Source organism: Eretmochelys imbricata, chromosome 2 (genome assembly GCF_965152235.1).
Source record: "Eretmochelys imbricata isolate rEreImb1 chromosome 2, rEreImb1.hap1, whole genome shotgun sequence".
NCBI lineage: Eukaryota > Metazoa > Chordata > Testudines > Cheloniidae > Eretmochelys > Eretmochelys imbricata.
The window spans coordinates 233823700-233846852 of NC_135573.1; positions in this window are offsets into that span (position 1 = coordinate 233823700).

Sequence of the window (23153 nt, forward strand, 5' to 3'; positions counted from 1 at the left end):
CTGTGGCTGATCTGGAGCTGTGCCTGCACGGCCTCTTCTCCTCACAGTCCCAGGAGATCCAATATTTATTGTCTACTCCAAACCAGAGTGCATCTGGATCATGTAGCTGGCTTGGTCAGCTGGGCAATTGCACACAACAGTGGACAGCTGCTAGGTATGCTCACCAAGCTGAACAATCAGGAAAAGGCATTTCAAAAATTTGCAGGGTTTTAAAGGTGGTAGAGGTGGGGTTTCTGTTCCTATGACCCCTGGACAGTGGAGTTCACAATTGTGAGCAGAGTGATCAGTGTCAGGCATTGTGGGACAGCTTCTGGAGGACTGTTAGGGTCGACATAGGTCACACAGTGTCTACAATTGTGCCTCATCTATCTGAGTACATCAGTCATGGCTCAACATTGCACAGGAAGGTGGTGTTACTGCGTTGCTGTAATGGAGCACTTACATCAGTGGGAGACAAATTTAAGTTTAGACCCTTGCACAACAAAGCCAATGCAAGGCATCTAATTTTGTAGTGTAGACCAGGTCTAAAGGGAAGGGTACATGACAATGCATCCCTAGCAGCAGCTCTGCTGTCCTTTCCCTACTGTAGCTTCTCATCAACTGTCCTGTCAGTCACCATCTATATAGCAACGGAGGGACAAGAGATTAACTTTGGCTGCTACTATGTCTCCCTTCTGGTTTGTGGAAGTCCCAAGAAGAGCAGGGTAGGAGTTTGACTCCCTCAGTGTTGCCTGTTCCAGCTGTTTCACTTTGTATGAAATACTTAATGATCAGTGGGTCAGGGAAAGCATGAGAATAACCCTATAGCCCAGGAGTAAGGGCACTCACCTGGGAGGGGGCAAACCTGAGTTCAGATCCCTGCACCACATCAAGCAGAGGAGGATTTGGCAGTGAGTCACTTAAATCCCTTCATGGATCTAGCCCTAAATCTTTAAAGGAAGGCACAGATATCTGCAATAATGAATTTTTCAATGAAAGTTTCCAAGGGAAATTTAAGTTCAGAATTGATATGATTCGTATTTTAGATCCTCGTGATGGGGCATCTGCCCCACACTGGCCCATAAGAGATAATCGAGCCCTAGGGAGGCTGTACAGGAGGCAGCCAGTTCGAGAGGAGCTGTGAGGAGCAGCCAGTCAGGCCTGGGCAGGCCCATATAAGAAGGACTGCAGGGCAGAGCGGCTTCTGGAGCTCAAGGAGGGAAGAACAGGCTCCTAGCAGGAAGAAGGAGCACCAGAACCCTGGACAGAGCAATGTTGCCAGCAGGGACCGGGAAAGCTAGAGAGAGCTCCTGGCTGGCTGCTAAGACTGGCATGCTGAGGCCCTGAGATAAAGGTGAAGAAGGTACTAGGGCTGTGGGGAAGTGGCCCAGGAAAGTAGACTGAGGGGTTCGAGGGGACACAGCACGTGGCTGCCATCTACAGGGTCCCTGGCCTGGGTCCCCCCCACACCACTCGCCATTGAGGAAGTGGCTGGACCATTGGACTGCAATACTGTGAGTCCAGAATGTGGCACAGCCAGAGGGTGGTGTCCTGAAGAGGATACCGAGGTTCTTGGAGTGACATGGGTCCAGGGGCAGAAGTGATGGCGGGCGAGACACCACCAAGAGTTGACATACTGACCTGTGGAGCTGATCCGCAAGATGACCAGGAGGAGGTGCTAGCGTGGTGAGTCGAACCCCATCACAACCCCATTAAGTAATTGTTAGTAAACTAATTATTTTTCTGCTGCATTCAGAGCTGCTGAATAGGTAACAGGATCATGGAAATTCCTACTTTTCCTTAAAACATTTCCCATTACAATCATAAATCTGAATCTCCAGGCTATCTTTAGGAATATCACCTTGAAAAGTCCAGGGGCTAGATTCTGTGCTTTGCCTCCTGGAAAGTGCAGCTGCAGAAGGAGAAAAAATATGGCTTAAAGATACCTTTGCATCATCTAGGTTGTGTCTGCACAGGGGAGAGTGCAGAGCAGTAAATAAGGCCCCAAATTTGGCCCCAGATACTTTGCAGGTGACTTAGTGATAAATGCTACCTGTAGCTCTCACGAATCTCTAACCAGTAAGCCCAGTTTTTGATAGTTGTGACAGGAATTGCAATTTACACTTTTAAAATGTCTATTCACAAAAATAAGCAAGAGCAGTTCGCTACATAGAATCATAGAATCATAGAATATCAGGGTTGGAAGGGACCCCTGAAGGTCATCTAGTCCAACCCCCTGCTCGAAGCAGGACCAATTCCCAGTTAAATCATCCCAGCCAGGGCTTTGTCAAGCCTGACCTTAAAAACCTCTAAGGAAGGAGATTCTACCACCTCCCTAGGTAACGCATTCCAGTGTTTCACCACCCTCTTAGTGAAAAAGTTTTTCCTAATATCCAATCTAAACCTCCCCCACTGCAACTTGAGACCATTACTCCTCGTTCTGTCATCTGCTACCATTGAGAACAGTCTAGAGCCATCCTCTTTGGAACCCCCTTTCAAAAAAGCAGCTATCAAATCCCCCCTCATTCTTCTCTTCTGCAGGCTAAACAATCCCAGCTCCCTCAGCCTCTCCTCATAAGTCATGTGTTCTAGACCCCTAATCATTTTTGTTGCCCTTCGCTGGACTCTCTCCAATTTATCCACATCCTTCTTGTAGTGTGGGGCCCAAAACTGGACACAGTACTCCAGATGAGGCCTCACCAATGTCGAATAGAGGGGAACGATCACGTCCCTCAATCTGCTCGCTATGCCCCTACTTATACATCCCAAAATGCCATTGGCCTTCTTGGCAACAAGGGCACACTGCTGACTCATATCCAGCTTCTCGTCCACTGTCACCCCTAGGTCCTTTTCCGCAGAACTGCTGCCAGCCATTCGGTCCCTAGTCTGTAGCGGTGCATTGGATTCTTCCATCCTAAGTGCAGGACCCTGCACTTATCCTTATTGAACCTCATCAGATTTCTTTTGGCCCAATCCTCCAATTTGTCTAGGTCCTTCTGTATCCTATCCCTCCCCTCCCGCGTATCTACCACTCCTCCCAGTTTAGTATCATCCGCAAATTTGCTGAGAGTGCAATCCACACCATCCTCCAGATCATTTATGAAGATATTGAACAAAACCGGCCCCAGGACCGACCCTTGGGGCACTCCACTTGACACCGGCTGCCAACTAGACATGGAGCCATTGATCACTACCCGTTGAGCCCGACAATCTAGCCAGCTTTCTACCCACCTTATAGTGCATTCATCCAGCCCATACTTCCTTAACTTGCTGACAAGAATACTGTGGGAGACCGTGTCAAAAGCTTTGCTAAAGTCAAGAAACAATACATCCACTGCTTTCCCTTCATCCACAGAACCAGTAATCTCATCATAAAAGGCGATTAGATTAGTCAGGCATGACCTTCCCTTGGTGAATCCATGCTGGCTGTTCCTGATCACATTCCTCTCATGCAAGTGCATCAGGATTGATTCTTTGAGGACCTGCTCCATGATTTTTCCAGGGACTGAGGTGAGGCTGACTGGCCTGTAGTTCCCAGGATCCTCCTTCTTCCCTTTTTTAAAGATTGGCACTACATTAGCCTTTTTCCAGTCATCCGGGACTTCCCCGGTTCGCCACGAGTTTTCAAAGATAATGGCCAATGGCTCTGCAATCACAGCCGCCAATTCCTTTAGCACTCTCGGATGCAACTCGTCCGGCCCCATGGACTTGTGCACGTCCAGCTTTTCTAAATAGTCCCTAACCACCTCTATCTCCACAGAGGGCTGGCCATCTCTTCCCCATTTTGTGATGCCCAGCGCAGCAGTCTGGGAGCTGACCTTGTTAGTGAAAACAGAGGCAAAAAAAGCATTGAGTACATTAGCTTTTTCCACATCCTCTGTCACTAGGTTGCCTCCCTCATTCAGTAAGGGGCCCACACTTTCCTTGGCTTTCTTCTTGTTGCCAACATACCTGAAAAAACCCTTCTTGTTACTCTTGACATCTCTCGCTAGCTGCAGCTCCAGGTGCGATTTGGCCCTCCTGATTTCATTCCTACATGCCCGAGCAATATTTTTATACTCTTCCCTGGTCATATGTCCAACCTTCCACTTCTTGTAAGCTTCTTTTTTATGTCTAAGATCCGCTAGGATTTCACCATTAAGCCAAGCTGGTCGCCTGCCATATTTACTATTCTTTCGACTCATTGGGATGGTTTGTCCCATCTAAGGCTTACTAGTTGTGCTGGTAGTTACTAGCTGACTAGTAATTCTTTGCAAAATCACCCTGATGGAGGCAGTGTGTTGCAGTTTGTAAAGGCTTGTAACATGCAGCCTTTAAAGGGCACTTTTTGAGAATCGGAACCTTGTGGAGAAAGTCAAGTTTAAAAAGGTAAATCACTGTGTATAAATACTGCCGAGAATTGTGTGATTATGGGAGACTTTAATTTCCCAGGTATAGACTGGAGGACGAGTGTTACTGATACTAGTAGCACCAAGATATTTCTAGACGTGACAGCTGACCGATTTTATCTACAAATCGTCACCGAACCCACAGGAGGGGATGCCATTTTAGATTTAATACTGGTAAGCAGTGAGGACCTCAGAGAAGAACTGGTTATAGAGGACAAACTTGATTCAAGCGATCATGAGTTAATTCAATTTAAACTAAACGGAAGGATAAACCAAAAGATGTCTGTGAATAGGATCCTCGATTTTAAAAGTGCAGACTTTAAAAAATTAAGGAAATTAGGGCAGAGGATTGAACTGAAGAACCCAAGGATTTGAATCTGGAGGAGGTTTGGAATTGCCTCGGTTTTTAATAAAGGTAATGAGGAGCTTGGGGGAAGTGGCAGGATGGCTAATGGGAACAAGAATACAGAAGTTGAAATTATCACATCCAAGGTGGAAGCCAAACTCAAACAGCTTAATGTGACCAAATCAAGGGGCCTGAATAATCTCCCATCCAAGACCATTAAAGGAACTGGCACATGAAATTGTAAGCCCAATAGCAAGGTGTGACCGGGGTCCCAGTGGGGGCCAGCTGAGGTCACTCAATTAGGGTGAAAAGAATGGGGCAGATAATCCCCAAAGCTGGTGGATATTTTCAATACTTAGATTTACCAAGACAGCATAAAACAGCTTCTTTATTACCTCGCTAGTTGCCCAGAAGCCAACAATAAAGTTCTCTTGAAGTAATCCAGCCTCAGGCCTCCATCCAGGTACCCCAGTCAAATATGATGAAGATTTCTGAAAATCTTATTTCATTATATAAAAGAAAAGGTTCTACCAATACCAAAGGATCGGACACATTACCTCCCAGGTTAATGAATATTCCAGATCTTACCCAAATACATGCTACAGCCAGTTCATATTAACTAAACTAAAATTTATTAAAAAAGAAAAGAGAGAGTATGGTTAAAAGATCAGTATGCATACAGACATGAGTTCAGTTCTTGAGGTGCAGATACATAGCAGAGATGTATGTAGTTGCAAAGAGTTCTTTCAGAAATAGTCAATAGATTATTGTCCAATGGTTATATTTCAGGGCAGTCCAGTCAGAACTGGGGATCTCAGTCCTTGTGGCTTAGGCTTCCCCTGTATGAAACCTCAAACAGATGTGAGATTTAAAAGGATCAGGACCCAAGGATCTTTTATACAATTTCAGGTCTTCTTTGACAAGTTGGAGTCCCTCGGGGAACAAAAGGCTCTTATTTCCTAAACATCATTGTTAATTATTCACACAGATTAACATAAAGCAGTCTATCACCGGTACTTAGCTATATGAATTAACATAAGACAATTGCCTGTTCCTCCACCATTCACCGATGATTTGCTGTACATTTCAAAGAGAGATGAATACAGTGATTTCCCGTGTTTACAATTCATTTAAATGCTAGGATGTACTTTTGATCTCTGAATGATCACAGGTTTCAGAGTAACAGCTGTGTTAGTCTGTAATCGCAAAAAGAAAAGGAGTACTTGTGGCACCTTAGAGACTAGCCAATTTATTTGAGCATAAGCTTTCATGAACTTGCAACCAATGAAGTGAGCTGTAGCTCACAAAAGCTTATGCTCAAATAAATTGGCTAGTCTCTAAGGTGCCACAAGTACTCCTTTTCTTTTTGTGAATGATCACAATACAGCATAGACAGGGACTGTTGATTACATTGTTGACCACTACTCCTATAAATGTAAATACACAGAAACACAAACATTATCTCCCCATATGCCTTTAAGGGTTGAATTTGAGTCATTTATTTTGCAGGATGCTTAACCCTTTCTGGCCGTGCATCACACAAGGATTTTTTAATGAAACCATGAACTTGGCAGGTCATACCCGATGACTGGAGAACTGAAAATATAGTAGTAGCCCCATCATTTTTATTTATTCATCTTTATTTGTCACATAATATGTCCCCAGCACATTCATCTCTTTATTGATTTGCATCCTGGATTGGAGACTTAAAATCACATTTTTGTCTTCAAGCCAAAATGCAAAAACTTCCTGTGTAGAAATTGCCTAGATTTTTGATAACCACCCAGTCCTCTTTATAATTATATTAAAAGAATTGGTAATAATGTACAGTGCCTGTCAACTCTAGGGCACTGGCTCAAATTCAGTCCGTTAGTAGGGTCAAAACGTCTTTACCACCTGGAAGTTGTCTGGTAATCCACATGAAACCACTGCCACATTTACTGTTAATTGGTACCTGGCGGGAAATTTGCGAGGATCTATACTGAAGAAATTTGACCAATAAGTGGAGTTTCAGATATGTAGCCTCAGATGTAGTACTGAACTGGAAACACCTTAGAGACTAACACATTTATTTAGGCATAAGCTTTTATGGGCTAAAACCCACTCATCAGATGCATGGAATGAAAAATACAGTAAGCAGTATATATATTACAGCACATGAAAAGATGGGAATTGCCTTACCAAGTGGGGGGTCAGTGCTAACGAGGACAATTCAATAAAGGTGGAAGTGGCCTATTCTCAACAGTTGACAAGAAGGGGTGAATATCAGAGGGAAAACTACTTTTTGTGGTGACCCATCCACTCCCAGTCTTTATTCAGGCCTCTTTTGATGGTGTCCAGGTTTCAAATTAATTCCAGTTCTGCAGTTTCTCATTGAAATCTGGTTTTGATGTTTTTTCGGTTGAAGAATTGCCACTTTTAAGTCTGTTATTGAGTGTCCAGGGAGACTGAAGTGTTCTCCTACTGGTTTTTGAATGTTACAATTCTTGATGTCTGATTTGTGTCCATTTATTCTTTTGCACAGAGACTGTCCGGTTGGCCAAGGTACATGGCAGAGAGGCATTGCTGGCACATGATGGCATATATCACATTGCTAGATGTGCAGGTGAACGAGTCCCTGATGGTGCGGCTGATGTGATTAGGTCCTATGATGATGTCCCTTGAATAGATATGCGGACAGAGTTGGCAATGCGGTTTGTTGCAGGGATTGGTTCCTGGGTTAGTGTTTTTGTTGTGTGGTGTGTGGTTGCTGGTGAGTATTTGCTTCAGGTTGGGGGGCTGTCTGTAAGCGAGGACTGGCCTGTCTCCCAAGGTCTGTGAGAATGTGGGATTGTCCTTCAGAATAGGTTGTAGATCCTTGATGATGCGTTGGAGAGGTTTTAGTTAGGGGCTGTAAGTGATGGCTAGTGGCATTCTGTTCCTTTCCTTGTTGGGCTTGTTCTGTAGTAGGTGACTTCTGGGTACCCTTCTGGCTCTGTCAGTCTGTTTCTTCGCTTCAGCAGGTGGGTACTGTAGTTTTAAGAATGCTTGATAGAGATCCTGTAGGTGTTTGTCTCTGCCTGAGGGATTAGAGCAAATGCGGTTGTATCTTAGAGCTTGGCTGTAGACAATGGATTGTGTGATGTGTCCTGGATGGAAGCTGGAGGCAAGTAGGTAAGTATAGTGGTCAGTAGGGTTCTGGTATAGGGTGGTGTTTATGTAACCATTGCTTATTTGCACTGTAGTGTCCAGGAAGTGGATCTCTTGTGTGGACTGGTCCAGGCTGTGGTTGATGGTGGGATGGAAATTGTTGAAATCCTGGTGGAATCCCTCAATGGCCTCCTTCCCGTGGGTCCATGTGATGAAGATGTCATCAATGTAGCGCAAATAGAGGAGAGGCACTAGGGGATGACAGCTGAGGAAGCATTGTTCTAAGTCATCCATAAAAATGTTGGCATACTGTGGGGCCATGCAGGTACCCATAGCAGTGCCACTCATTTGAAGGTATAAATTGTCCCCAAATCTAAATTAGTTGTGGGTGAGGACAAAGTCACAAAGTTCAGCCACCAGGTTTGCCATGACATTATCGGGGATATTGTTCCTGATGGCTTGTAGTCCATCTTTGTGTGGAATATTGGTGTAGAGAGTTTCTACATCCATAGTGGCTCGGATGGTGTTTTCAGGAAGATCACCAATGGATTGTAGGTTTCAGAGCAGCAGCCATATTAGTCTGTATCCGCAAAAAGAAAAGGAGGACTTGTGGCACCTTAGAGATTAACAAATTTATCTGAGCACAAGTTTTCGTGAGCTACACCTCACTTCATGAAGTGAGCTGTAGCTCATGAAAGCTTGTGCTGAAATACATTTGTTAAGTCTCTAAGGTGCCACAAGTCCTCCTTTTTCTTTTTTCAGTGGATTGTAGTGATGTCTCAAAGATAGCTGGTAGCCTAGGGCCTGAGGAGAGAGTCCACATAGCCAGACAATCCTGCTGTCAGGGTGCCAATGCCTGAGATGATGGGGCATCCAGGATTCCCAGGTTTATGGATCTTGGTCACAGATAGAATACCCCTGGTCAGGGCTCTAGGGGTGTGCCTGTGTAGATTTGTTCCTGTGCTTCTTCAGGGAGTTTCTTGAGCAGATGGTGCAGTCTCTTTTAGTAACCCTCAGTGGGATCATAGGGTAATAGCTTGTAGAATGTGGTGTCAGAGTTGCCTAGCAGCCTCTCGTTCATATTCCTGCTGGTGGGTGTGGAGCTAATTTTTCCCTGTGGGTGCTGCAGGGCTGCAGCACCCACGGAGTCAGCACTTATGAGGATACATCAGTAAATGCACACACAGAAGAATATTTACCAGAAGTAGCAGTAAAATCTATAACAAACTGAAAAGAAATTCAAATGTCTAGTATGCAGCTTGGTCACAGACAATGCTGCAAATGTATCCAAGATGAAGAGATTATTTAGAAGAGAGTCCCAAGCTAATAGCATACGACTGCAGTGCTCATTTGATGCACCTCCTAGCCAAAGACTTCAGTGTTCCAGAAATAAAGCTAATGCTGTTGAAACTGCAAATTACTTCCGTAACAACCACTTTGCAGCAGTTGCTCTGAAAAAAGTGGGCGGAACCAAGCTAACTCTCCCACAAGAGGTGTGCTGGAACTCAGTAGTGGACTGTTTTGAGCACGATATCGAGAACTGGCCTAATCTGATGTCAGTTTGTGAACAAAATTGTGAAAAAATAGATGGCACGGTCACAGCCAAAGTTCTCAACACTGGGCATACGAGAAATGCTGAACACATGCTGTGTACCCTGAAGCCTATTTCTGTAGCCTTGAACAAAATGCGGGGAAATAGCTGTTTTATTGCTGACGCTGTTGAAATTTGGAAGGAACTGAGTGAGATCTTAAAAAGAGAAATATGCAATGACAGAGTTAAATTACAAGTATTAAAAAAATGAATGGAACAAGCACTATTTCCAGCTAATTTTCTTGCAAATATTCTCAATACTCGGTACTGGGGTCAAACCTTCACTGCTGAAGAAGAGGAGTTGGCTATGACATGGACAACCAGCAATCATCCCTCCATAATGCCAACTATAATAAACTTCAGAGCTAAGGTTTCAGAGTAGCAGCCATGTTAGTCTGTATTAGCAAAAAAAAAAAGTACTTGTGGCACCTTAGAGACTAACAAATTTATTTGAGCAGAATGAGCTGTAGCTCATGAAAGCTTATGCTCAAATAAATTTGTTAGTCTCTAAGGTGCCACAAGTACTCCTTTTCTTTCTTCAGAGCTAAGGGTGAACCATTCAAGAAATAAATGTTTGCTGATGATGTTTTAAAGAAAGTCACACCAGTGAACTGGTGGAAGTCACTTAAGCACTTGGATTCAGAGACTGCTGACGTGATGATCTCACTTTTAACAGCAATAGCTTCTTCTGCCAGTGTAGAAAGAATATTTTCTTCCTTTGGACTAATTCATTCCAAATTGAAAAACTGTTTTGGACCTGAAAAAGCAGGAAATCTTGTTTTTTTTCTTTTCCAGATTATGAACAAACAGGAAAATGAAGGTGAAGATGACTGAGTTAGTTGCAGAAGCCAATATTTTAAGTTTCTCTTGTTGACCTGGCTGACACAGTCGATTTAATTTTTGGTGGTTTTTTAAAATATTTCATTTAACTATTTCAGTTAAAAACAATTTTAACAAAAAGAAACCTGATTTTAAAAAACTTGAATGTTGAACTAAATTAAAAAATTCATATGCTTGTTTTATAAAAATATTATGTTTGCTGTTGAAGAAAAAAACCCAGAGTACATAACGTGGTTTTAATTACATAAAATAATTTAAATGTCTGTCTGATGATGATCACCTCCTAATATAGCATGGCAAGAAAATCCTCCAAATGATTAACCTGTTGAATTGGAGATAGTTCACCTCCCAAAGACGTCATAAATATCTGCTTCAATTACCTTTGGTAAATAAAATAACCAAACAATCATTCATTTTCTGATATATCTGTATTAAGGTTATAACAACCAACAAGAATGCACTTTTATATAGAAATCCATGATTAACAGAGTCTTTCTGACTAGTGAATTAAATCAATTTGATTTAAATCAAATCCACCCTGTGTTCAACCACGCTGTTTGTTTTATCTATCTTGTGTCCACATCAGAAGTATCATCTGATATAATTCCCCAATAAAAGTGCATGTTTAGTTATGCTATGATGAGTGGCTTTACACCCCCAGGACTAGAGGGACTCTGCATTTGGAAGTCCTGTTGACTCAGTGAGAGCTCTATACGCAGAATAGGTATAGGCTGGGACCAGAGTGTGTGAACAGCTTGGTTTGTTTTTTTAAGAATCTCATTTCATGCAGTATTATGTGGGTTGATATTTTTTTTTTCAGTGCCAGGAGGGATAATGCTGAGAAATCGCCACTACAGTGGATTTTGGACATTTAATAGATGGCAAAATTCTAAAGGAATGGGGAGTTTAAATGATGATTGGTATTCCCTTAAGGATATTTGGCTATATCATTGAATATGTGGTATGCTAATGAGATTTGAGAATGTCCAGAGAACCTTAAAAGCACCCTACTTTGGATAACGGGAGGCGAGTTTGTAATCAGTTCACTTTACTTAAGCTTTGCAAGTTGAACTCTATTCTTAGTTTTAAAAAGGTCATAAACCAACAAAACAGAAATAAGCAGATAGAAATAGCTGTTTTCTTTTCCTCTCTTTTCCTTTGTATTAAAGATATGTAGTAACTCAAGAAATACCCTGTGGCAAATCATGATTGATGTATGTAAACAATGAATTTCTATCCAGTGCACAAGAGAACTTCGACAATGCTATGTACTTGCTGGTATATTCTGTTCTGTATTGTGCTCTTTACTTTGTTATTTGCAGGCCTTGGGCACAACCAAAATAGTTTATCCTGACTATAAACTTCAAGCAAAACAGGCAATTTTAGTATTTTTTTTTTTCTTTTTCTTTTTTTACTCTTCAAGCTCAGTTTTTCCTCTGTAGGCAGCCAGACAGCTGGAATCCTTGGAGGAGTACACTACAGACGTAACCAATTCAGAGAACCTAAAACCAGTGTATAATGGAGAATATTTCAAACTCTGACTCAAATGTATATTACAATGGAAAATGTGGGAGTTTTTTAAAGAATTCTTTCCTCTGCCCATAATGAAATACTCTTAGCATATTTTGTAATAGTTATTCTTATTACTGTGTATGCAATATTCTTTCATAGAGTTCTGGCATATTCCAATAATTGTACAGACTTAGCAGATAAAAGGTGCTTTTTAAAAGCCTTTTATGCTAACAAGATACAGGAATGACAATGCTAATATATTTACTATAATATTAAGATATAATATTTACCAAAATATTTATCAAAATTATAATAGTTATCAAAATAATGTTTACTTTTTCAGATGCTTTTATTTTCCTCTCTAGATTTTCCAGCTCAAATTGCTCCTCTGCAAAAGAATGCCCTGACTGTTTGCAAAGGCTTGGTCTGCACTATCCTTCTTTGGGAAGTCTACCACCACTTCACTAGCACTGGTGCAGCTGCATTGATCATAGCAACAGTTGGAGAGTTAGCGTTCTCCGGGTACCAGTGTTTTTACCACACTGTCTAGGTGCCAGGTTTATGTAACAGTGGTTAAAAACATTAGTGCTACTGCCATTGGTACCATCAGGGAGGTGAAGTAATGGGAGGTTTTCCGAAAGCGGCTGGAGTAGACAAGGCCAGAATTTGCTTCTGCTTGATCACTTACTGAATCTGTTGATGTTCGTACGAATCCTTAGAATGGAAATGCTAGTGGTTCACATATATAATCTAAAACTTGCCTCTGAAGGTTCTGAAACAGACCTGGGGATTGGAAATGAATATGGATTATTACATATCTAGGTCACCATTGTTATTACTGACCTGGAGTAGATTCACAAATACATTATTCTCTGATGGTCATTCAGTGGTCTTTATGATATGAGTTGATCTCAGTGCATTCTGCTCTAGCTCAATCAGAAGTTATGGGCTTTATGCAGGAATTATTGGGTGCGGTGCTCTGGATTATGCAGGAGGTCAGAGTAGGTGATCATTAATGATACCTTCTAACCTTAAAATCTCCGGAAAGTTGTCCACACTACAAAAAAAAAAATCACTATTTTTACAAGAACTAATTGGTGTACTTGGCACTATTAGACAGATGAAGCATTCAGTAGTCATGGTAACTGGACTATGTTATCAGTCCTGAATGTAACCTCTCCAGGTCAGGGCTGAGGCACTCACTGGGCCATATTTGGGGAGCTCTTATTGCTCCAAATGTGCAGTATCTCTTCTGTGGATGGAAAGTGACAGCTCTGGACACTGAAAATCTGGCACCTTTCACAGGTACTAAATTATATAAAATTAAACATGCCTCCAAATAAATTCTTGCACTGCTTCAGCTGTTTGGGGTGATAATTTATCATGTCCATGTCATGATACCATGTAAGGAGCCTTTTCCATAAAGGGAAAGCGGGCAGTCATCTACAGCAACAAAATATTAGGGACAGCAAAATATTTAGTGACTGCTTATACCAACAGTGGAATATTTTAATTCTGGGGCAGCTACATTAAACTATTAAGGGACTATACTAGATTAAAAATAAAACAAAAAATTATCTGGGGGGAATATCCAGTTTCATAAGCCATAGTTTGCTTAACTCAGGGGCTACAAGGAACAGACATCTTCCAATTTGTCTAGGATAGCAAAGTATGTAGAATCCACTAGTTTCAAAATAGGACACTGGTTTGTGGGCGATGAGTGATTTGAAGATAGAGGGATTAGTAGTTGAACACTTTAATAAAGTCCTTAAGTCACTATTTAACATATTTAGTTTGAATTGGCAAATCAACTTTTAAAAGTACCTTATGTGATGGTTGAATTACATTGACTTTCATAACCACTGTTTGGGGTGGGGAGGAGGAGAGGGGATGGAAAGGAAGGAAGGCATTTGTGCATCAGTCCAGGAAAATACAACAAAACTGTGGACTAATCGCTGTTCACCTGAACTGAATTGTCTGCATCCTTTTTGGAGAGATTCTCCCTTGTAGTTTAGTTTTGGATTAGAGAAATTAGTGCTTGGCACTAAGGGCAAATTCGTTCTGTGGGTGATGCAGAGAGGTTACTTGAGGTAAAAGGAAGATGTACGTTGCATTTTATTTCTCACTGTAGGGATGGGACAATAAAATTTGTATCTATTATTTTAATCGTAAACTTTGAGACTTGGGATCTGAAATACTAAGTCAGAGGTTCACAAACATCTCCACAGCACACAGAAGGGCTCTTAAACACTTTGAGAGGTCCCAGCAAAGCTTAGCTTTTCCTTGTATAACTTGTCCATTCGCATTAATGGATTTCAACGAATGCAGCAGGCATGTAACTTACTTTCAAGACTTCTAAAATGGGCCCTTGGTTTCACAATATTAACTCTGAATTACAATTTTTAAAACTGGATTGTTGAAGTTAGATACCTAAATCCATATTTAGGCACCTAAAACAAACCTGTCGTCTGACTTAAAAAAAAAAAATTCCAGAGCACTTGCAGCTCTCATTGCCTTAAGAGTATGTGTGTAGCTGTGTGCCGCACCTCTGAAAATCAGGCCTTTTTAAAAACAGGCACATAAATGTGGATTTAGGTTCCTAGCTGTCACCATCCACGTTTGGCCACTGTTCCTTCAAGAAATCTGGTAGCAGGATGACTGAGAGAGATCACTGTGAAGTACTGAGTAGTATTTGTGTGTGGGTGGTGGGAAAAGATGCTCTGTCTATTTTGTATTGTTCTTCTTGAGCCCGTCTTACATGGCTGTTCAGCCATTCTCCGTTTCTGGGCAAGTTATATTAGAAAACAAACACTTTCCTCTTTTTCTGTCACCTTGTCCACATTACAGAATGCTATTTGGCCTACAGCTGCTGTTAAATAACGTTCAGCATTGGCTCACTTACGCACTTTGACAGCAATGGGTATTTTTAGTAGTACTGTATAGACAAGGATATGGCATCAAGTTGCCCCTAAAGAGTAGGTGATAACTGCAATCTTTAAATGGCTTGCTAAATAAATCTGATTGACTAAACAAGTCCTTTTGCTACTCTTCCCATTTCAGTTATACATTATGGACTTAATTCCACTTTTTTTTGTAGACAATGGTAGTCTTACTTAAATTGAGCTTGGAACAGAATTTCAGGATATTGGGTTAGTGATTCCATTTCAGAATTAACTGGCAAGCTAAACCATTTCCATTTTCCACCCTAAAGGGTAACAAAAAGCTTTGGCTTTCTACGCTTTCAGCAATAATTAAATGGACATTGTGAAGTATGTTTGCAGTGTCATAGCTGTGTTGATACCAGCATATTAGAGCAACAAGGTGGGCAAAAGGCAATATATTTTTCACCACCAGAAGTTGGTACAATGAGAGAAACTTTAGAGCCCCGTGGACCTGAAGAAGAGCTCTGTGTAACCCAAAAGCTGGTCTCGTTCACCAATAGAAGTTGGCCCAATAAAAGATATTACCCCTCACCCATCTTGTCTCTTATTGTGAAGTATGGTAGTTCAGACCAAAAATATTAGTCTTGTGTAAAAAAAAAAAAAATTAAGAATTTTCATAATTCAAAACCAAAACATTTTTAAAGCGTCAAGGCTATCTTGCAGATGAAAACCCAGCCACTCCAACAGTGAGTTGACCGTGTGTGAGAACCAGAAAGTTAAACTGTAAATAAGGTGAAATGACCTCTTTGGGGAAGGAATTGGCTTTTCTATATGCAGTACTTGGCAGAATTAACATTACTATAATGCAATAACAATCTGCTTGGGTTTTTCATTAATCCAGTTGCATTACAGGTATAAATGAATTACATTATAGGTATAAACTGAAACTGGATTGAAAGGGAAAGTAATTTTTTTCAGACTATCTAAAATTGGTTTTGCCAAACAGTTAGAAAAAGTATTTTTGTTCCCCTCCTATCAATTGGAGCAAGGAAAGTTCCCAATCCACATCTCTGGATCCTTAAAGGAGACCTCTATAAAGCCAGGAAAGAAAAGAGACAACATTCATGGTATTCCTAAAGTTTATAAAAGGCAGAAAAACCTCCCAGTTCTTCTTTAAATCCTAATGAAGCAAAACACAAATCTATTTTAGTTCCCTTTATAGGTCACCATTAACAGATCACTAATTTTCTTGTCCAACCATGGTAAAACAGAAAAAGATAAATACCATAAACTCTGAAGTTGGATTATTTTTTAAATTATTTCAGTTTTAATAATCCATGGTGTTATACATGTAAAGAAATGTGTTATTCTTAATTTGTGACAGTTTTCCTTTACATTTATTATAGAGAGAATTTTGCATTCTTATGGTATTATTTCCATCAGAGATTAGATACTATGATGATGAGGGATATTATAAACCCGAGATAAATATTTACATATATGCCATTTTTAATTACATTATTTTCCTCTGATAGTAGTTTTAGTGAAGGGTTGTGTTCTGAAAGGAGAGAGACTGTTGCTAGGATGAACTGTAGTTTGTTGCAGTACTCCTTTCTTCTCCCTCCGTTGCAGACATTAATTGGGGAATTACTGAAGGACAGTTTTTCTGCAATTTTTCCTCACTGTGGAGATCTGAAGTTAAGTCCAACAAAATACAAAAGGATATATCTATGGGAGAAATTCAAAAGGAAGAAACAAAACATCCCCCTCTCTGCCTCCCAAAATGTCTACGACCAGAGAAAACTTTGAGCGCTAAACTAATTTTCCATTGACTGCAAAACTAGGATGACTTACACCAGGGGATAAATTTGGCTCAGAGTCTGAATTCCAAGCTCCCTGACCTCCACAGGGTTTTTGTTCTGTTGCAGTGGCTCTGCGTTGCTGTAAATGGTGCTTTCTGGGAACAGTGCCTTTGCTAAGTAATTCTGCAGCAGTGCAATACTATACTTAATCAATTCAGGTGACTTACAAATTCTTCATTGCACAGAACGATCAGTACTGCACAATTGCAGAAACAGAGCAAACGTGTTTTCTGGTCCTGATTCACAAAAAATAGCATTACTGTAACAGCAAATCCTTTGGGACAGCAGGAGGAGGAAAGTCAGCTTTTTGCCAGAAGCTGCAAATGGGCGACAGGGGATGGATCACTTGATGATTACCTGTTCTGTTCGTTCCCTCTGGGGCGCCTGGCATTGGCCACTGTCGGAAGACAGGATACTGGGCTAGATGGACCTTTGGTCTGACCCAGTATGGCCGTTCTTATGTGAGGGGAGTCTTCCATCATATTATTTCTAAACTGTTCTTAAACGGTCAAAGTGTGGAAAGTTTAACTTTTGGTAGTACTCATCTACCCTCCCCATCACTTCCTCTTCTCCCACAGTGCAAAAGGGTTCCTTTGGGCATGTCTTCCAAATGCTGAATGATTTAAGTTGCTTCCAATGCAGTGCAAACTTAATTAAAGCAAAAGCAGAGCCATTAAATCAGCAGTCCAGATACAGAAGTTTTATGGACAGTATATCTAAATAGTTTCCTCCATTTCTACATTTGATCATTGAGAATCAGAAATGGTTCATAAATGGAAAATTTTAATGTAGCACAAACCTCAAAAAGTAGGGGCATATCACATCTAAAAAGCATTTTTAAAAACATTGATCTTTAGGTGAGTACCGGTATCCAATCCTCTTAACTTATTGCTTACTGTGCTCTCCTTGAGAATAGCTATATATCAATATAGAATCTTGCTGTCCATAACAGATGTACAAGTTTATATAGAGCTTCTTTCTCTGACAAAGGCTGTATCGAATACAGACATGCTTTTCAAGAAGAAGATTCCTTTTGAAGAATTCCATGTCAACAGAGCAGAAGTATTGCTTAACTCCTTTGCAAGGACTCCAACCCTGCTTTCAGTAAATTCACTGGAAGCTTTGACATTCACTTCAATAGAAGTAGGAGCAGGTCCCAGTTTAGAGCTTGTCTACACATAGAATTGCACCATTTTAATGTAAGGGGTTATTTTGACCAGATTAGTTAAGGCAAAAGGCTGGGTGGACACTTACTCGGTTCAGCTTAAAATGATTAGGGACAGATTTAAGCTAAACTAAAATGAGTGCCTGCACATGATTTTGGAGTGGTTTAACTAAGATGGTGCAAGTATGTGTATTTACAATGCCCCGGCCCTGCATGATGATCCACACACACACAGCGCTTCCTGTAAGGTTCAAGGAGACTTCGACTCTGAAATCAATGGGAGTAGAGGTCACTCAGCAGCTGGGGAGTAGCTACAGAAGTTCTTTGCTAGAGTATTAAGTCTTTATGGTAGCTAACACTGTATTTAGATCTGAGAAGATGTTTCCATTATAGTGTCCTGGTTTCACTCACTCACTTACTTTCCTTCTAGGAAGAATCTTCCAGGCTTGGTCTCAGCCACACCCTGTATCATTTTAAAAAAAAGATGGAATCATTTCTCATCAGCTGTTTCCACATGTAGATTTTTTATATATACATAACCCCCTGTATCTTCTTAAATATGAAAAAACAGAAGACATTTGTCTCCATTTAATTTACTGTTTATATTTCATGTTTTTATTCATTGTAAAAATACCTTATAAGGGTACCTCTGTTCAGATTCACCTCAGTCTTGATATTGGGATAAAACTGCTCTGCACTGTAGGCCAATTTCATCAGTATAATGATTGCTCATGACGCATCTGCTCATTTGAATGGAGCTATGTCCCTGCAAGCATTACAAACTTAACAAAAGCAAAACAGATACTCTTGAGAATTATATTTAAAGTGAATTCAAATTAAGAACTATAGCACAAATTAAACATTTATAACTAGTGCAGCTGTTGTCACTTCCAGAGTACAAGTTATACAAATATATATAAAGATTTTTATTTTAAGTTAAATGGCCTGTCTGGTTCTGGTCATCCAAATATTATTCCTCTTATAAGTATCTACAGTACAGTTTTACTAACTTGTACCAATGTCTGGGACGCTCATTGTAAATTAATGAATTTTGCAAGTCAGCAACTACGGGACAAATCTAGGTACCACACAAGTACTTTGCAAAACTCCATTGGGATCAGAATTTGGGCTCCATCATGCAAGATGTCAAACACCTGCAAATTCCATTAACGTCAGTGGGAGTTCAGTATGTTTAGCATCTCCCAAGAAGAGAGTAAAACATCACAAATGTAGGCACTAAGAAAATGAAATACTGCATCATAAACTGTACTTTGTACATGTAATTTTCTTAATTGTTGTTTTGTTTGTTGGTTTGTGTTTAGAGACCGTGCAGACTATTTAATAGGGCTCTACACTGGGAGTCAGGGGACTTGGGTTCTGCCACTGACCTGTGTGACCTTGGACAAGTTACTTCACTTATCTGTGCTTCTGTTTCCCCTCTAACTCTTTGTCTGTCTAGCTCTTCAGGCAGGAATTCTCTTACTGTGTGTATGTACAGTGCCAGCACAATGGAGTCTCAAGCTCAGTTTCAGTCTCTAGGCATTACTATAGCAGAAATAATAGAATACTTCTTGGCATAGTACGAAATGCAGCGTATCATACTTTGCAAAAATGAACTGCTCGTAATGGGATTGGTCCCTAAAATATCTGATATGTCTGAGTGGAGGGCAAACATCACATTTTTTTGGGATTATTAAATGTGCAGTTTAGCAAAATATAGATTAACAATGTTCTGGTGTAGTTCTAAATTCTTGTTTAAACATAATTTATTCAATTTCATAGATTTTACTTTTTTGGCATAGTCATAAGCTATATAAACAAATTAGCTACATATTATAAAAGGCTAGAGTGTCCAGTCTGTTGAGAGATATTTGTTGGTAGGGAACAGAGGGTGCCAATTACAATGGAAGGCAAGGTTTCTAGATGTCCACATTTTAGAACATGAGCCGTGTCTGTAAATTTTTAAAAGAACCTGCCACTCTTATATTAGGGATTTTAAATATTTCCTGTCTTCTCTCCACCCACCACTGCCACTTCATCCCTCAGAGCTCCATTAGTACTTACAAAATTTTTAGCTCCTGTAGGAGATATTGCTGGTTTTGAAAAAATCTATATTCAATATGGTACTGTGTGGGCCATGGGCAATGTCAAGGGGCTTTTAAAAAACAAAAAGTAATGGGGAGAATTTACTTCACCCCTTAACATTCAGTTTTTCCAGGTAAGGGTAAACATGGATTTTTTTAAAAACAGAGTAAACAAATTTGTGTTTGCAGTATTTTCTCTGGGATTATGCAGTTAAAATTAATCCAGGATGCTATACTATTCCAGCACTCCTCGTTTAGTGTGATTCCTGCTTAAGGTGTTTTTCAGAACTTTACTTACTCGTAGAGGTTTTTAATCCTGCAAACATTCATGTATATGCTTCATTTTACTTCTGTGAGTTGGTCCATGGAAGAAAATGGCCATGTCTACACTGGGAAAATACAGCCTATAAGAAACCACATTAACTAACTGGTTCAAATTAATTTAATGCTATTCCGCCCTTAGTGTAGACAAGGACAGTAATATTTAAAAATGTTATCAAAAGTGCAGTCAGGGACAGATTTACTTAAACACGTTAGCTTGTCATGGTGATCAAGAATTGTGCCTATCTGCAAAAGATGAAAAATGATTTAATATTTCTGTTAAAAAAAATGTGTTCTAACATGATATATTTACCAGTGCAGACACTGCCAATGGAATTAAGATTAAACATGTGCCTAACTGTTTGAGGGATCTAGGCCATAAAACTGACATGCCTGAAGTACTCAGTGTAGCTTTATTTAGTTCACATGAGATTTAAGAAATTATTTTTTTATATTTTAAAGATTAGTTGAGTGATTTACAAAACAGTGGGGGCAATTAAAGTATTGGTAGGCAGCAGCAGCACACAAGGAAACCAGCAAGAACTTTTTTCAGGAAAATTCAGGGGGGCTTTTAGGTGACTGCAGACCTTGTAATTGAGGAAGGAAATTGACAGGCTGCTTCTGCTCTGATGGCTGCATATTTTTAGGACTCAAATGAGCCTCCTTTACCTTTCTATCATTAACTTGCCCACAGAATTAACACATGTTCCCACGCTATAAGGAAGGGCAAAGTTCAGCAACTACTGAAAGAAAAGATGAGAGGCAGAGAAGATGAGAATGTTAGGAAAATGGGAACTGAGATATTACCTGATCCTGCATTCCCCACTTAGCCACCTCGCCCTTTGCAGCCAGGGGGACTTAGCTTCGGAGGACTCTGCACGTGGCATCACAAGACTGTTCTGAAACAACAAGGGAAAAAAAGGGGAGTGCCAAGTGCCAACTTTAATTGCCCAAGTGCCTTCCACATCAGCACAGTCAGGCCTTTCGAATACTGCCCAGCGCGGGCATCCCGAAAGGGCTTGGTTTTGTTTTGGAAGGAGTCTCCGAGAGGAACTCTTAGCTATGTAAACGCACATGCACTAAACCCCTCAAACCAACCCAGTGCACTGCGTCACACGAGAAGGTTAACAGAATGGAAAATAGAAAAGGAGTACCTGTGGCACCTTAGAGACTAACCAATTTATCTGAGCATGAGCTTTCGTGAGCTACTGATGAAGTGAGCTGTAGCTCACGAAAGCTCATGCTCAGATAAATTGGTTAGTCTCTAAGGTGCCACAGGTACTCCTTTTCTTTTTGCGAATACAGACTAACACGGCTGTTACTCTGAAACCTGTCAGAATGGAAAATGCCAACAGTGGCCACTCGGCGAGGGGGCAGGAAGGAGAAGGTTTGTCTTCTCCCCAAAACAGACAAACCTCAGACCAAACAAGCCCCCCCTCCCCTCTGTATCTGTTCACAACGGGAAGCGAAGGCCGAGCCTCTTTACGGCCCTTTAAACTTCTACCCCTTAAAGTACGTATCTGCTCAGACTGTCTTTTCAGGGTGAAAGCTAGTGCTGTCAGCGGCTCCACGGCTGGGAGATTTTCCACGAGCTACTGGCTGCCCCCGGTCACCCGGCCCCTGTGGGAGCCAAACGTTTGAACTGTTCTGGGCTTTGTCTGTTCCCAGAGAACCTGGTAGGACCCCGCGGGGACCGATCCTGCGAGGGCTGAACAAGAGCCCGGCGTCTGAGAGCGCGGAGCAGGGCCCCGGGTACTCGCCGCGGCTGCGAACGATCTCATCACACCTGCGATTTCGGGGGCAGCCGCTGACCCGGGGGCAGCCCCTTGCGCCGGCTGCGCGTCCCGAGACGCACCTCGGAGGGAACGAGCCCCGGCTCCCCACCCGCGCGCGAAGCGGGTCCTGCACGGGGCATCAGCCCCCCACGCAGCGCTCCCCTGACGGGGGCTCGGCATCCCCACACCAAGGCCAGAGCCCGCGGCCCCCGCCAGCCTTTACCCCGGCACAGCTCCCCCAGCGGGAGTCCCCCCCGAGCCAGCACCCCGGCTCCCGCAGCGGCAGCTCCCCCCGCGGTGAGGGTGGGGATGGCGGTGACGCAATGACTGCAGTCCCGGGGAGAGCTGCGGAGCGGCCCGGGCGAGCGGAGTGCGCGCCCCGGCAAGCGAGAGGGAAAGAAGGAGGGGCGGCCGGGGCTACCTCCAGCCGGGGCGCTCGCCACTCGGCCCCTCCCGCCGCGCCGCCTGCCGGGAGGGCTCCGCGCCGCTCCCGCCCGGCCCGCCTGCAGGTGAATTGAAAGTCGTCGGTCGGCGGGGAGGGAAGGACGCGGGCTGCCGGGCTCGCTGCAGACCTGGCACCGGCTGGGGCAGGCGGAGCGCGCAGCCCGCTCCCAGCAGGGCGCTCCCCTCCTTCGCGCAGCGCCGGCGCCGCCGCCGCCGCCCCCGACAGTGGCGCACCCTGAGCCGGAGCCGCTCCGCTGCCCGGGGCATGTCTGCCGCGCAGGGAGTCCCGCTACCCGGAGTGCAGCCGCCGCCCGCCCAGAGGCTCGCCAGCGCGGAAGGGGGAGGCAGCCGCGAGCCGCCAAGTAAGTGGCACCGAAAGTTTGCGCTTGGTCCCCCTCCCCGTTCCTCATATCGCCGGGGCTGGCGGGTCGGGAGCAGGGGCACAGCGGGAGGGGGAAGAGCATCCCCCGCCCGGGCAGAGCGCGGTGTGAGGGGCTCGCGAGGAGCGTGTCCCCTCCGCCGGACCCAGCAGTGAGGGGAGTCCCTAGGGCGGGTGACCTTGGGGTGCTCCGAGCCTGGGGCAGGCGAGCCCCGCAGGGGCGTCTCCTCCGCCGAGCTCGCTGGGTTGGCGTGGCGCGTGTGCGGGAGTCCGCTCAGCCTGGGGCTGGGCTGCTGACTTTGGCCAAGCCCTTTAGCAGTGGCTGGAACCCCAGAGACTCCCCGCTGTGTCCCAGGCGGCGAGATTTCAGCCTCTGCCTGCGGCTTAGTGGTGCTGCTAAGTTGACCAAACTTCTGAGGGGAAAACTTCAAAGCTCGTGTGCTCGCTCCTTGGCTC